The sequence below is a fragment of the Rutidosis leptorrhynchoides genome, chromosome 2 (genome assembly GCF_046630445.1).
Source record: "Rutidosis leptorrhynchoides isolate AG116_Rl617_1_P2 chromosome 2, CSIRO_AGI_Rlap_v1, whole genome shotgun sequence".
In the NCBI taxonomy this organism is placed as follows: domain Eukaryota; kingdom Viridiplantae; phylum Streptophyta; class Magnoliopsida; order Asterales; family Asteraceae; genus Rutidosis; species Rutidosis leptorrhynchoides.
Genome location: NC_092334.1, coordinates 360,353,333 through 360,364,851, shown reverse-complemented (window position 1 = coordinate 360,364,851; position 11,519 = coordinate 360,353,333). Strand labels below are relative to the sequence as shown.

Sequence of the window (11,519 nt, the reverse complement as noted above, 5' to 3'; positions counted from 1 at the left end):
TACACTTGTTCGATTACGATTATGAGTATTGATAAATATACAAATGATATAGGTTCGTGAATCCGAGGCCAACCCTGCATTGTTCAATATAGTCATATGTATTTTTACTACAAAATACATTAGGTGAGTTTCATTTACCTTTTTACCCTTTATATTTTTGGGCTGAGAATACATGCGCAACTTTTTATAACTGTTTTACGAAATAGACACAAGTAAATAAAACTACATTCTATGATTGGATTATTAAACCGAATATGCCCTTTTTTAGTTTGGTAATCTAAGAATTAGGGAACAGACACCCTAATTGACGCGAACTCTAAAGATAGATCTATCGGGCCCAACGAGCCCCATCCAAAGTACCGGATGCTTTAGTACTTCGAAATTTATATCATGTCCGAAGGAGGATCCCGGAATGATGGGGATATTCTTATATGCATATTGTGAATGTCGGTTACCAGGTGTTCAATCCATATGAATGATATTTTTGTCTCTATGTATGGGACGTATGTTTATGAGAATTGGAAATATGAAATCTTGTGGTCTATTAAAATTATGAAATGATTATTTATGATAAACTAATGAACTCACCAACCTTTTTGGTTGACACTTTAAAGCATGTTTATTCTCAGGTATGAAAGAAGTCTTCCGCTGTGCAATTGCTCATTTTAAAGATATTACTTGGAGTCATTCATGACATATTTCAAAAGACGTTGCATTCGAGTCGTTGAGTTCATCAAGAGTATTATTAAGTCAATTATAGTTAGATATATTATAAAATGGTACGCACGCCGTCAACTTTCGATGTAATGAAAGATTGTCTTTTCAAAAACGAATGCAATGTTTGTAAAATGTATCATATAGAGGTCAAGTACCTCGCGATGTAATCAACTGTTGTGAATCGTTTATAATTGATATGGACTTCGTTCGGATGAATTAGGACGGGTCCTTTCACATAAGTCTTACATCAAGTGGACACAAATAAGTTTAGCCTAGCATGGCAAAAGAAAGAACAAATACATAACTGGAACGAGTAGTATTCATCATAAAATCACTAGAATAATGAAAAACTAGAGTACCAATATTTAATAGATGATCCAATCTTCAACCTTGATGTTAAGATCTTCAGATTTGACGAAGAATGGCCTCAAAACCCTTAAAAACGCCTCTCGTGGCTCCAGAATTCACAAGATAAAAGCTGCCCTCAAGTTGAGGTTTAATAGGGGTATTTATAGATGGAAATTAGGAACCCTGACCGACCCCGAATCGCGATCGCGACCCTCATTGTCACGATCGCGATCTCCTGTTACACCCAAGTCGCGTCCGTGATAAACCCAGTCGCGACCGTGACATTGCCTGCTTCAAATCTGCTATGTTCTGCCCCTCTATCACGACCGGGACACACCCATCGCGACCGCGATGGGGGGTATGAGCTGATTTTTGATAATTTTCTTCGTCTTTTGCTTTGTCCCGAGTTCGTTTGATACCGATACTTGCTGAAATCATCTAAAACCCATCACTAAGATTTTATGAACTCAATTTATCAGTTTCTTTATAATCATTAACTAAAGTCTTCAATCTTCACCAAATTATAATCGAAAGAACCCGATATCGCGAATGAAATAATGTATAAGTGAGCCAATATCATTGACTCACCTTGGGTTTAATTCTACTAGTGGTGGTTCCCGTGGGCTGAAGGATAGAACCTACCATCCAGGCATATTTAAAGCAGAACTGGAGTCTAGTGCACAACTCGTTAATAAACTTACACATGTATCCTTGTAAAGTTTTGTACATTTTTTTTTTAATATTGAAAAAACATAAAAAATTTTATTTTTTTAAAAATCCAAAAATATTTTCCTTTTTTGTGTTTTTTGTTTCTTGTGTATTCATTGCAGATACCAATTGAGGTGAACATGGTGATGACAATCGAGGAATGGCCGTCAGTGCAGAGCCGTCTGTCACTCCGTTTCCCGATTCTTATGCTCTACAATCGGGTTATATTTACTCCCATTACTCTATTGTTCTCTCGAATTTATTTTTAATTTTCTGATTTCATGTAATGAGGGCATTACATGATCTTAAGTCGGGGGAGATATAAATTTTCGTGGATGTTATGCACTTGTTTGATGTATTTTTTTAGTCATCTTTGAAAAATTTGAGAATTTCTAAAATATTTGAATATTTCAAAAGCAAAGTTGTAACTGTTATATTGAGCAGATGTTATCACCATTGTTAGTGAAATTGTGCAGGTACCTCAATGAAGTTTGGTGTTTTAAAGTGTTTTGTGTGTGTGTGTGTGTCTGTGTGTGTTCAAGGAGTAAAGTCTTCCAGTTGTTCCATCTTAAAACTTGAAAGTAAAGTCTTTCAAGTTTTGTTTCACTTGATATAACATCTTCCTAAACTATATCATTTCATACTAATATCTTTTTAAGATGTAAAGGTACCGTGGTAAGAGAAAGTCTTGAACTTTCAAATCGAATTTTCTTGGTAGGTTAAATCCAGGTCGCTGTCCAGTGCAAGACTGATTACGGTTTAAGCTGGAGCATGATTCGTACCACGCGACAGCTTTGTCTTCGCAGTTGTAACCCTAATTTGATTTCATCTACTTCGGTGGATGAACTATGTACAAAATGTCATTAAACGGTTATTCCGTTAAAGGGAGCCTTTTTAGGGCTAAAGCTGAAAAACGAGAGCTACTTGGGGCTAAAATCCAAGAAACCGTTTATCTCATTATAAGTCACTTGAGACTTAAATTCCACAACCCTCCTTTATTTCTGCACACTTTGGCTCTAGAGTCGTCAGAGTGGTCGTTGGTACACTTGATGAGTGTCGTTGTCCTGAACAAGAGGATAACCATTTTGACACACCCACTTTTCAATTGAATTTCACCCGTTAAAACTTTATATTATTTCTTGAATTGTTGGTTCAGGCTTCTAATAATACACGATTTTTGAAGGATAGAATCTTGCTCATTATTATTATTCAGAGTTCATACTTGCTTGAGGACAAGCAAGATTACGATGTGAGGGAATTCGATATTGCTCGGTTTATATATATTTTCTTTCGCAATATCAGTTCCATTTCGTTTGTTTTATGTTAAAGATCGAAGATTTATCGAGCTTATTAATTGAAGATTAGCGTCTAATTGCATCATGGTGTTATTTGGTTGTTTTTGGTGGTTTATATGTGTTTCGGGGCTAAAATATCATCAAAACTAGTTTAAGTTCGATCCCGAGTTTGAGCTAAATGTTAGAGACTTTTTCATGACTTAAAAGTGTGCCAAAGACCTCCCTTTCGCGAGCATTTGAGGGTATTTTATCTCCATATTGCGAGGTGCAAGTCGAAGCTAGTAGGTGAACCGAGAATAAAGAAAACCGAGTGAGAGTCAGATTAAGAACCCTCGTGATCGCGAGGTGGGTAGGCATAATGGGCTCGCGATCGCGAGCATATGGTGGTCAGGAACGTGTATTTAAATTGCTGGACGTACACTTTTTAGGGTATCACTTTTATATTCCGAAGTTGGGCGAGTCTGAGGCAAATTTAGGGGCTCCAATCCCATTCTTTCACCATTCTTAAGGGACTTAATCACCAAAACAAAGCTTGAATCAAGAATCAAGATTGGTACTAAGTTTTTCATCTATTTTTGTGAGATTATAATGAATCATTTTATCATCTTTCTTTTGGTTATTGTTTTTATGAACATGAGTAGCTAAATCTCTTAGTACAACAACAACAAAATCCGATCCCACAAAAGTGGGGTATGAGGGAGGTAAGATGTAGACAATCCTTCCCTTATCCTACAATAAAAAGAAGTCATTTCTCTACTCGGAGTGAAACACCCCCAAGAGTAGAGAAAATCCTCCCTCTTAATGTTCTATGGATAGAGAAATTGCATCCGAATGGTACTCTGGCGAATAAGTAGGTTAAAAAATAAAAATATAAAAAAGTGTGAGACGCCATGAAAATGGTATAATCAAATTTCCATGGGTTTTAAACTCGTCTGAAGTTCAATTTAGGCTCTAAGCGACAGTCAAGTCGCCAATAAATCGATGCTTGCTGTTCACTCAATTAATAGAGCCAAAGCTAAATCTTTTAGTGTTTGCTTGATTGTAAGACATTTGATGATGGATTGCTTTATCTTTTGAGTTATTGATGTTATATTGTTTGATTGATTGTGTGCTTTCATCAATTAAGTGGGGCAAAATCAAAAAATCCAAATTTTTTGCACTAAAAATTTAAAATCCACTAGGGGAAACTGCTCACGCCCCTATATTATTTTCGCCCCTATGCGTGGTTCGACGTACCTTAGACCGTGAATAACGCGGCATTTTCTCCAAAACTACCTTGATATGCAAAATAAATTTTATTTTTTGACACTTTCATTATATTTGACACTTTTAACACATTAATAACTTGACATGTTTTTGACACATATGAATATCACAAAAATTGAAGCGTGAAAAATATGGTGTTAAAAATTTTGTTGTAAAAAAAATATGATGTCAAAAATTGTTGAAAGGCCATTAACTTTTTGACACTTTTATATGTCATTAGTTTTTCTTTTTGACACGTCTAAGTGTCGAAATTTTTTGTGATATTTATAAGGGGGATGATTCTAACACACCCTTTTTTGATCCTCACACACCTATTTTAACATTTTACTCTTCTAATAATACTCCATTTCTTTAAATTGGTGTGTGAGGATCAAAAAAGTGTGTGTGAGAATCATCCCCCTATTTATAAATGTCAAAAACATTTTAAATTATTCACATTTTAAAGTGTCAAATATAATTTAAGTGTCAAAAAATAAAGCATTTTTAGTAATGTGTTGACACAAACATCCCACACCTTAATTGTGCGTTTGTATGCTAAATGTTTTGAGGCGTTGACGTTCCTCAAACATTAAAAAGATTGAAGAAAAAGATGAGACATCATGGTGTGATTGGTTGGTAATGTGGTGTAGCCGTTAAATTTATTAGCCATTGCTTTTTTTCCTATATAAACATAAACTTATAACTTTTCACACTTCAAACTCTCTAAAATACAATTTTTTTTTTAACATTCATGAAGGCTTACTTACTTAAAAAAAACATTTTTTAACATTCATGAAGGGATTATTTACTTCAAAGCCTAGATTTTCTTCTTAAATATTCGTCCGAAGATGAAGATATTATTCAAGTCAGGCAACTATATCGTGAAGAACGTGGGAGGGGCGAAACATCAAGGCGATATATCCCACGAAATACACGTATTTTGATTGATAGAGATCGTAAAGTTGCGACTCAACCTTTACGGGACGATTATTACACCGACACCGACATAATATCCACACATGTTTAAAACGGTTCATGGGAAGAAGATATGATAAAATAGCCTTCGCCGAAATATTAGGTGAAGAATAAGAGATCGTAAATTCAGGCTAAAAGAAATACGTGATAAAGATGTACACGACCAACTACGTAACGATTTAATAGAGCATATATGAAATCTTTCAACAAACTTTCGTGCTCTACACTAGCCGTTATGTATTCTTTTTATATTTTAACTATTGTAATGTTTATTTCTAGGAGTTTTAAATTATATAACGTTTAAAATATTTGTACTTTATAATTATTCTATGAATTAAATATTATATCATTTTATTAATAATTATTTTTTATTAATTAAATAAATAGAGAAAATGTTGTTTATATAAAACAAATTAAAAATAAATATCACTTCAACATATTCTTTTTCAACAACTTTCCCCGTTACAACCTCATCCTCCAATAATTTTCACATGGTTCTAGCTAAAAGAAATCGAATTAATTAATGTTTTTTTCTAATTATTATTACTTATACTTATATATTATACTATATATGCAATATATGCAATATAAAACACATGGCATGATGGCTGTCTTCATGTGGTCGTAGTTGATCGATATCATCAACAAGAAAATCAAACAAATTATTTTGATTACAACGTATAGCGCTAATGAAGAGCATTTAGTGTGTGTACAGTGTATATATATCTGAAACATCAAAAGTTAATGATCATTAATTCATATTCATATCTCACTTCAATATGCATTTGCATTGCTCAATATTGTTCTCACTTCTAATAACCATCTCTTATTCTCAACCTATTTCTACCATTACTTCTTCATCACCTAATGTTCTAACTCAAGGCTCATCACTTGTTGTCGAAAAACAAGACCAGTTGGTTTCACCGAACCGCGTTTTCACAGCCGGGTTCCACCAAACTGGCCCAAATGCTTACTTTTTCGCGATATGGTTTTCCGAGCTTACTTCAGATGGTAGTCACTCTTTGGTTTGGATGGCAAACCGAGACACACCAATAAACGGAAAACGTTCAAACTTTGTCTTGTCGAAAACAGGTAATCTAGTTCTAAATGATGCTGGCCAAAGAATTTGGATAAGTAATACTATATCTACTTCATCTGTGCAGTTACAACTCCTTGATTCGGGCAATCTTGTTCTTATCCAAATAGACACACAATTATATATTTGGCAAAGTTTTAATTTTCCTACTGATACCATCCTCCCTAATCAGCCTTTTACTAAAGATACTGTCCTTATTTCATCAAGAAGTTTAACAAATTTTTCTTCCGGTTTTTACAAATTTTACTTTGACAATGATAATGTAATCCGTCTTCTTTTCAAGAACGACGAAATAACCAGCGTTTATTGGCCTAAACGATGGCAATTAACATGGGAATCAGGTAGATCTACTTTCAACAGCAGTAGATTTGCTATGCTTGATTCTAAAGGTCGTTTCACGTCTACCGATAATTACACGTTTGATACCTCAGATTATGGCACAATCCTGTTAAGAAAAATGACACTTGATGTTGATGGAAATGTTAGAGTTTACACACTTAACGAAAAAAGGTGGGTTGTTTCGATGCAAACATTATCGAAACCCTGTCGAATTCATGGGATTTGTGGTCTAAATAGCGTTTGTACTTATAGTACTCAAGATTATGGAAGGAGATGCACTTGTTTACATGGATACAAGGCAGAATGAATCAGATAATTCTTTTGGGTGTGAGCCAACTTTTAGTTTTACAGCAGATCGTGAAAATTATGGATTCATAAAATATCCAGATATGGAATTTTATGGATTTGATTCAGGCGGTTTTTTGGTGGCGATAAGCTTCCAAGAGTGTAAGAATGTTTGCTTGAACAATACAGACTGTAAAGGCATTCAATACTATTTTGATACAGGGATGCAAGCATTCAAATGCAATGTTAAGACTTTGCTGTTCAATGGTCATAACTTGGATACGTCTTACGTAACTTATATTAAGGTACCTAAGATCACCGTAATCTCATATGATCAAACGGTTGTTAAGCAGGAATCTGTTATGAATTGTCCGAGTAATTCTATATTCAAGCTGAAACGAACATACAACGAAAAGAGGACAAGTGGGTCCCTCAAGTTCATGTTGTGGTTCAGCATCATCCTTGGTGCAATTGAAGCAGCATGCGTTGCAATATTCTATTATATCACCAAACAACCGGGTGGAAAAACACAAAAAAACCTTGCAATTGCAACTGGATTCAGAAGGTTCAGATACGACGAAATAATGAAGGTAACTCAACAATTTAAAGACGAGATCGGAAGAGGTGGAGGTGGTATTGTGTACAAGGGCTTACTTCCAAATGGTCGTGTGGTAGCAATTAAGCGACTTCATGAGGCTACCCAGGGAGAAGCTGAATTTCTAGCGGAATTGAGCACAATTGGAAGGATTAATCATAAAAACTTGATAGAAACGTATGGTTATTGTGTCGAGAGAAAGCATAGGATCTTGGTGTACGAGTACATGGAGAATGGTTCATTAGCTACAAAGTTAGGTGCTAACCAACTTGATTGGCAAATGATTTTAGCAATTGCAACTGGCGTAGCGAAAGGGCTAGCATATCTACATGAAGAGTGCTTGGAGTGGGTTTTACATTGTGATGTTAAACCACATAACATATTTTTAGATGTTGATTATAACCCAAAGGTGGCTGATTTTGGTTTGTCCAAACTATTCTGTGAAGATGTAATAGACAATTCTGTCTTTTCGAGAATAAGAGGGACAAGAGGGTATATGGCTCCAGAATGGCTGTTTAATCTTCCAATTACATCAAAAGTGGATGTTTATAGTTATGGAATGGTGGTGCTAGAAATGATAACGGGACGGAGTCCCACGTGTGATCAAACAAGTGATGGTAGTGAAGGGGTGGAGCAAAAACAGCTCGTGAGTTGGGTTAAAGAAAAGGTCTATGCGAATGGTGATAGTTTGACTGAAACACAATTCATGAATATTTTGAATCCTACTCTATGTCACAATTATGAAAACGGCGGGATAAAAAATCTTCTAAAAGTGGCGTTGCAATGTGTTGAGGAAAATAAGGATTTAAGACCAACCATGAGCGAGGTCGTGAAGATGCTTCTAGATCAAGAGATGGATGATTAGAAATTTGCCGAACATGAACATTTGTGTGCTGGAGACTCATCATCGATGTATTCTATTTTATATGTACATGTATGCATTTAATATGTTACTACAATAGAGCATGCCTTAAGCTTGAGGTCCATATATAGTATATATATATGTAGTTTATTTGAATAAACTCAACTTACATAATCACTAGGCACAACCCATGCGTCGTACGGCTTGACCCATTTTCTGATAGTCTCAATAATCAGATAGTTGTAACTAGTTCGGGTCCGGCCCACGCGATGCGGCGGGGGCTCATGTAACACCCCAGCTTAACATGACCACAATATTGTTCGCTTTGCCCGCAGGTGCACGGCTTTTTCTTGGCGACCACACACGAGAAGCACTTTCCCAGGAGGTCACCCATCCTGGTAGCGCTCTCGCCCGAGCACGCTTAACCACAATGTACTCGCACTTCTACTCAGCCTGTGATCCCAAAACGCGTTGTGTCATTTAAGCGTGAGTATTACCTTATAATCCCATGATCACTCATGTTCGTTGGCGATGTGGGATTTGCCTAGGGTGTTACAGCTCATGGTCCGTGTAAGACCCAAATATTTATTGTACATAATGTATTTATGGTGTACGATGCGTATATGAAGTGTACGAAGCAAGTACGTGTTGCTTGCTCGAATGTCGAAGAAAACTGGACGTTGTTTGAGGTACAAGGTGTGTACGAATCTTTTCAACCCCAAATAAAGTTTGAGTTGATGTTTCAAAGCCTTACCATTGGAAAGGAAATCTTATTACGTTTCCAACGATATTTGGTTCATCGAAAACGGAGCTACGGTCAAAAAGTTATGGCCAAAACAAGTTTCTGAAATCTGACCTGCAGTGTGGAGCGGCGCGCGACCTTTTGGAGCGGCGCGCCGAATGGGTCTGATGCGTTTTTTTCAGCATTTTAAGTGTCTAAATGAAGGGTATTATGGTCCATTCACTTGTGGACGGATTTGTGGCTTTTAGATCAGTTTTAGATCCACTTTTGGATCATTTTCAAGTCCACAAACACTCTCATCTTCAACCTCAAGTTCTAGAGAGAGAAGAGTGAGAAAGCTTGGGAAAGGGAAGAAGGAGCTTGAATCGATCAAAGGCCCGAGTGTTAAAGTTGTTCCTCTCGTTCACGGCTACGTCGTGGTTGTTGTGGTAAGCTCTAACTCCGATTTTCATTGATTGGATTTGATATTCAAAGTTAGGGTTTTGATTATGTGTTCTTGAATAAGACCCACTAGTTGGTGAATGGATGTTTAAGCTAGCAAATGGTGTTGAAGACCATTGTTGGTGGGTTTTGGGTGGATGATGAAATTGGTTAGTTAATAATCATTTTCGGGTGTTAATATCACTAGTTAACTTAATGAAAAGTGATTATTAGTGAAAACTTGCAAATGGGTGTTTGACTTGAAATTTGGTCAAAATGGGTTTTTGTATAAATTGATGCAAGTAGGATGTTTTGATGGTGAAACTTTGAGTAAAATAGGTTGTTGGAACATAATCACTAGTTAATGGTGATTATGGGTGTTTTGGGCGAGATTTGACTTAGTCAAAGTGGAAGTAAGTGCTAATGGGTCGAAATTGCACTTATTGGTGTTTTGGGCATAAGCTAGAGTGTTTAGCTTATTTATTTGTGAATTACTTAGGTAATTGCATTTGGACAATTAGGAGCTCAAGCGGGATTGCTTTTCAAGTAATCGAGGTGAGTGGAATATTTATACGCTTATGTATATAATTTGGTTGCTTGCGTGCGGTGTGGTAAGTGACATCCGTTAGGACTCACTTTTCGGGGACCACAATCGGGTTGGAAAATATAGTGAGTGATATCCGCGTGGATAGCTCTTCGTTGACTATATTTGTTTTGCGTATGTGGCGAGTGATAAACGTTTGACCTATCGCTCTTTGTCGGCCACGTGTGTATGTGTGTGTTTGGTTATGTGACGAGTGATTAATGTTTGACCTATCGCTCTTCGTCGGTCACATGTGTGTGTTTGGGCATGTAGCGAGTGATTAACGTTTGACCTATCACTCTTCGTCGGCTACATGTGTATGTTTAGATATGTGGTGAGTGATTAATGTTTGACCTATCGCTCTTCGTCGGCCACATATGTGTGTTGGGGTAAGTGGTGAGTGTTATCCGTTTGGGGATCCGCTCTTCGTTGGCCACTTATCGTGGGATGGTAAGCGGTTCCGCTTTTCGTCGGCCATCCTTGTGATTGAGGTAAGTGTTAACGTTTCGGTTGCACTTTTCGTCGGCCTCATGGTGCGTAGTGGTGAGTAGTTAACGATTTTGACCTACTACTCTTCGTCGGCCACTTACGCGTGCGATGGGTGGTGAGTAGTTAACGATTTTGACCTACTACTCTTCGTCGGCCACCATCGAGTCGAATGTCGACATTGAGTATATTGGGATGTGTAATTTTATTAGCATTGTACGTATTCGTTTTTGGCATGTATTATTGTTGAGATCTCTATGCTAATGATGTTGACTTGTTGTACGTACGATTAATCGTTTATTTGTTATTGCGGTTTGCTAATGTTATTGTGTTGTTGTGTAGGTGTATGCAAGTAATTGGATTATGTATGTATGCGTATAAGTATTGCATTCACTAAGCATTAGCTTACCCTCTCGTTGTTTACATTTTTAGGTTCGAAGGCGGACGTGGCAAGGGTATGCTCGGGATTAGATGATTTTCCCATTTTGACGCTTGCTTGGATTCGACCTAGGATTGGGTAGTTTATTCCCAACATCATGCTCGTAGTTTGTTGGAACTTAAACTCATTGGGTCGAAGTTGTATTTTGTATTAAAAGGGGTATTTTGGGCATATGTGGGCCCCGCGATGTAAAACTCGTTTTAATTAATTAATCATGTTAGTTTTACGTATATTAATGTGTTGTAAAAAGCGTTTCGTCTGAAAGTGTCGGGAACGAGTCTATCTTTTTCGCATTTAAAAAGCCCGGGGACAGGCCGTTTTGGTGCGGCGCGCCAGATAGGGGGCGCGGCGCGCGGGGTCACTGTACAGCAAAAATTTTTTTGT

The 11,519-nt window shown here is 36.9% G+C and overlaps 1 pseudogene; it reads left to right on the top strand.

The window, feature by feature from the left end:
• Positions 1 to 6,067: 6,067 nt before the first annotated feature.
• LOC139888948 (putative receptor protein kinase ZmPK1) lies at positions 6,068 to 8,468 on the top strand (annotated as a pseudogene).
• Positions 8,469 to 11,519: the final 3,051 nt, after the last annotated feature.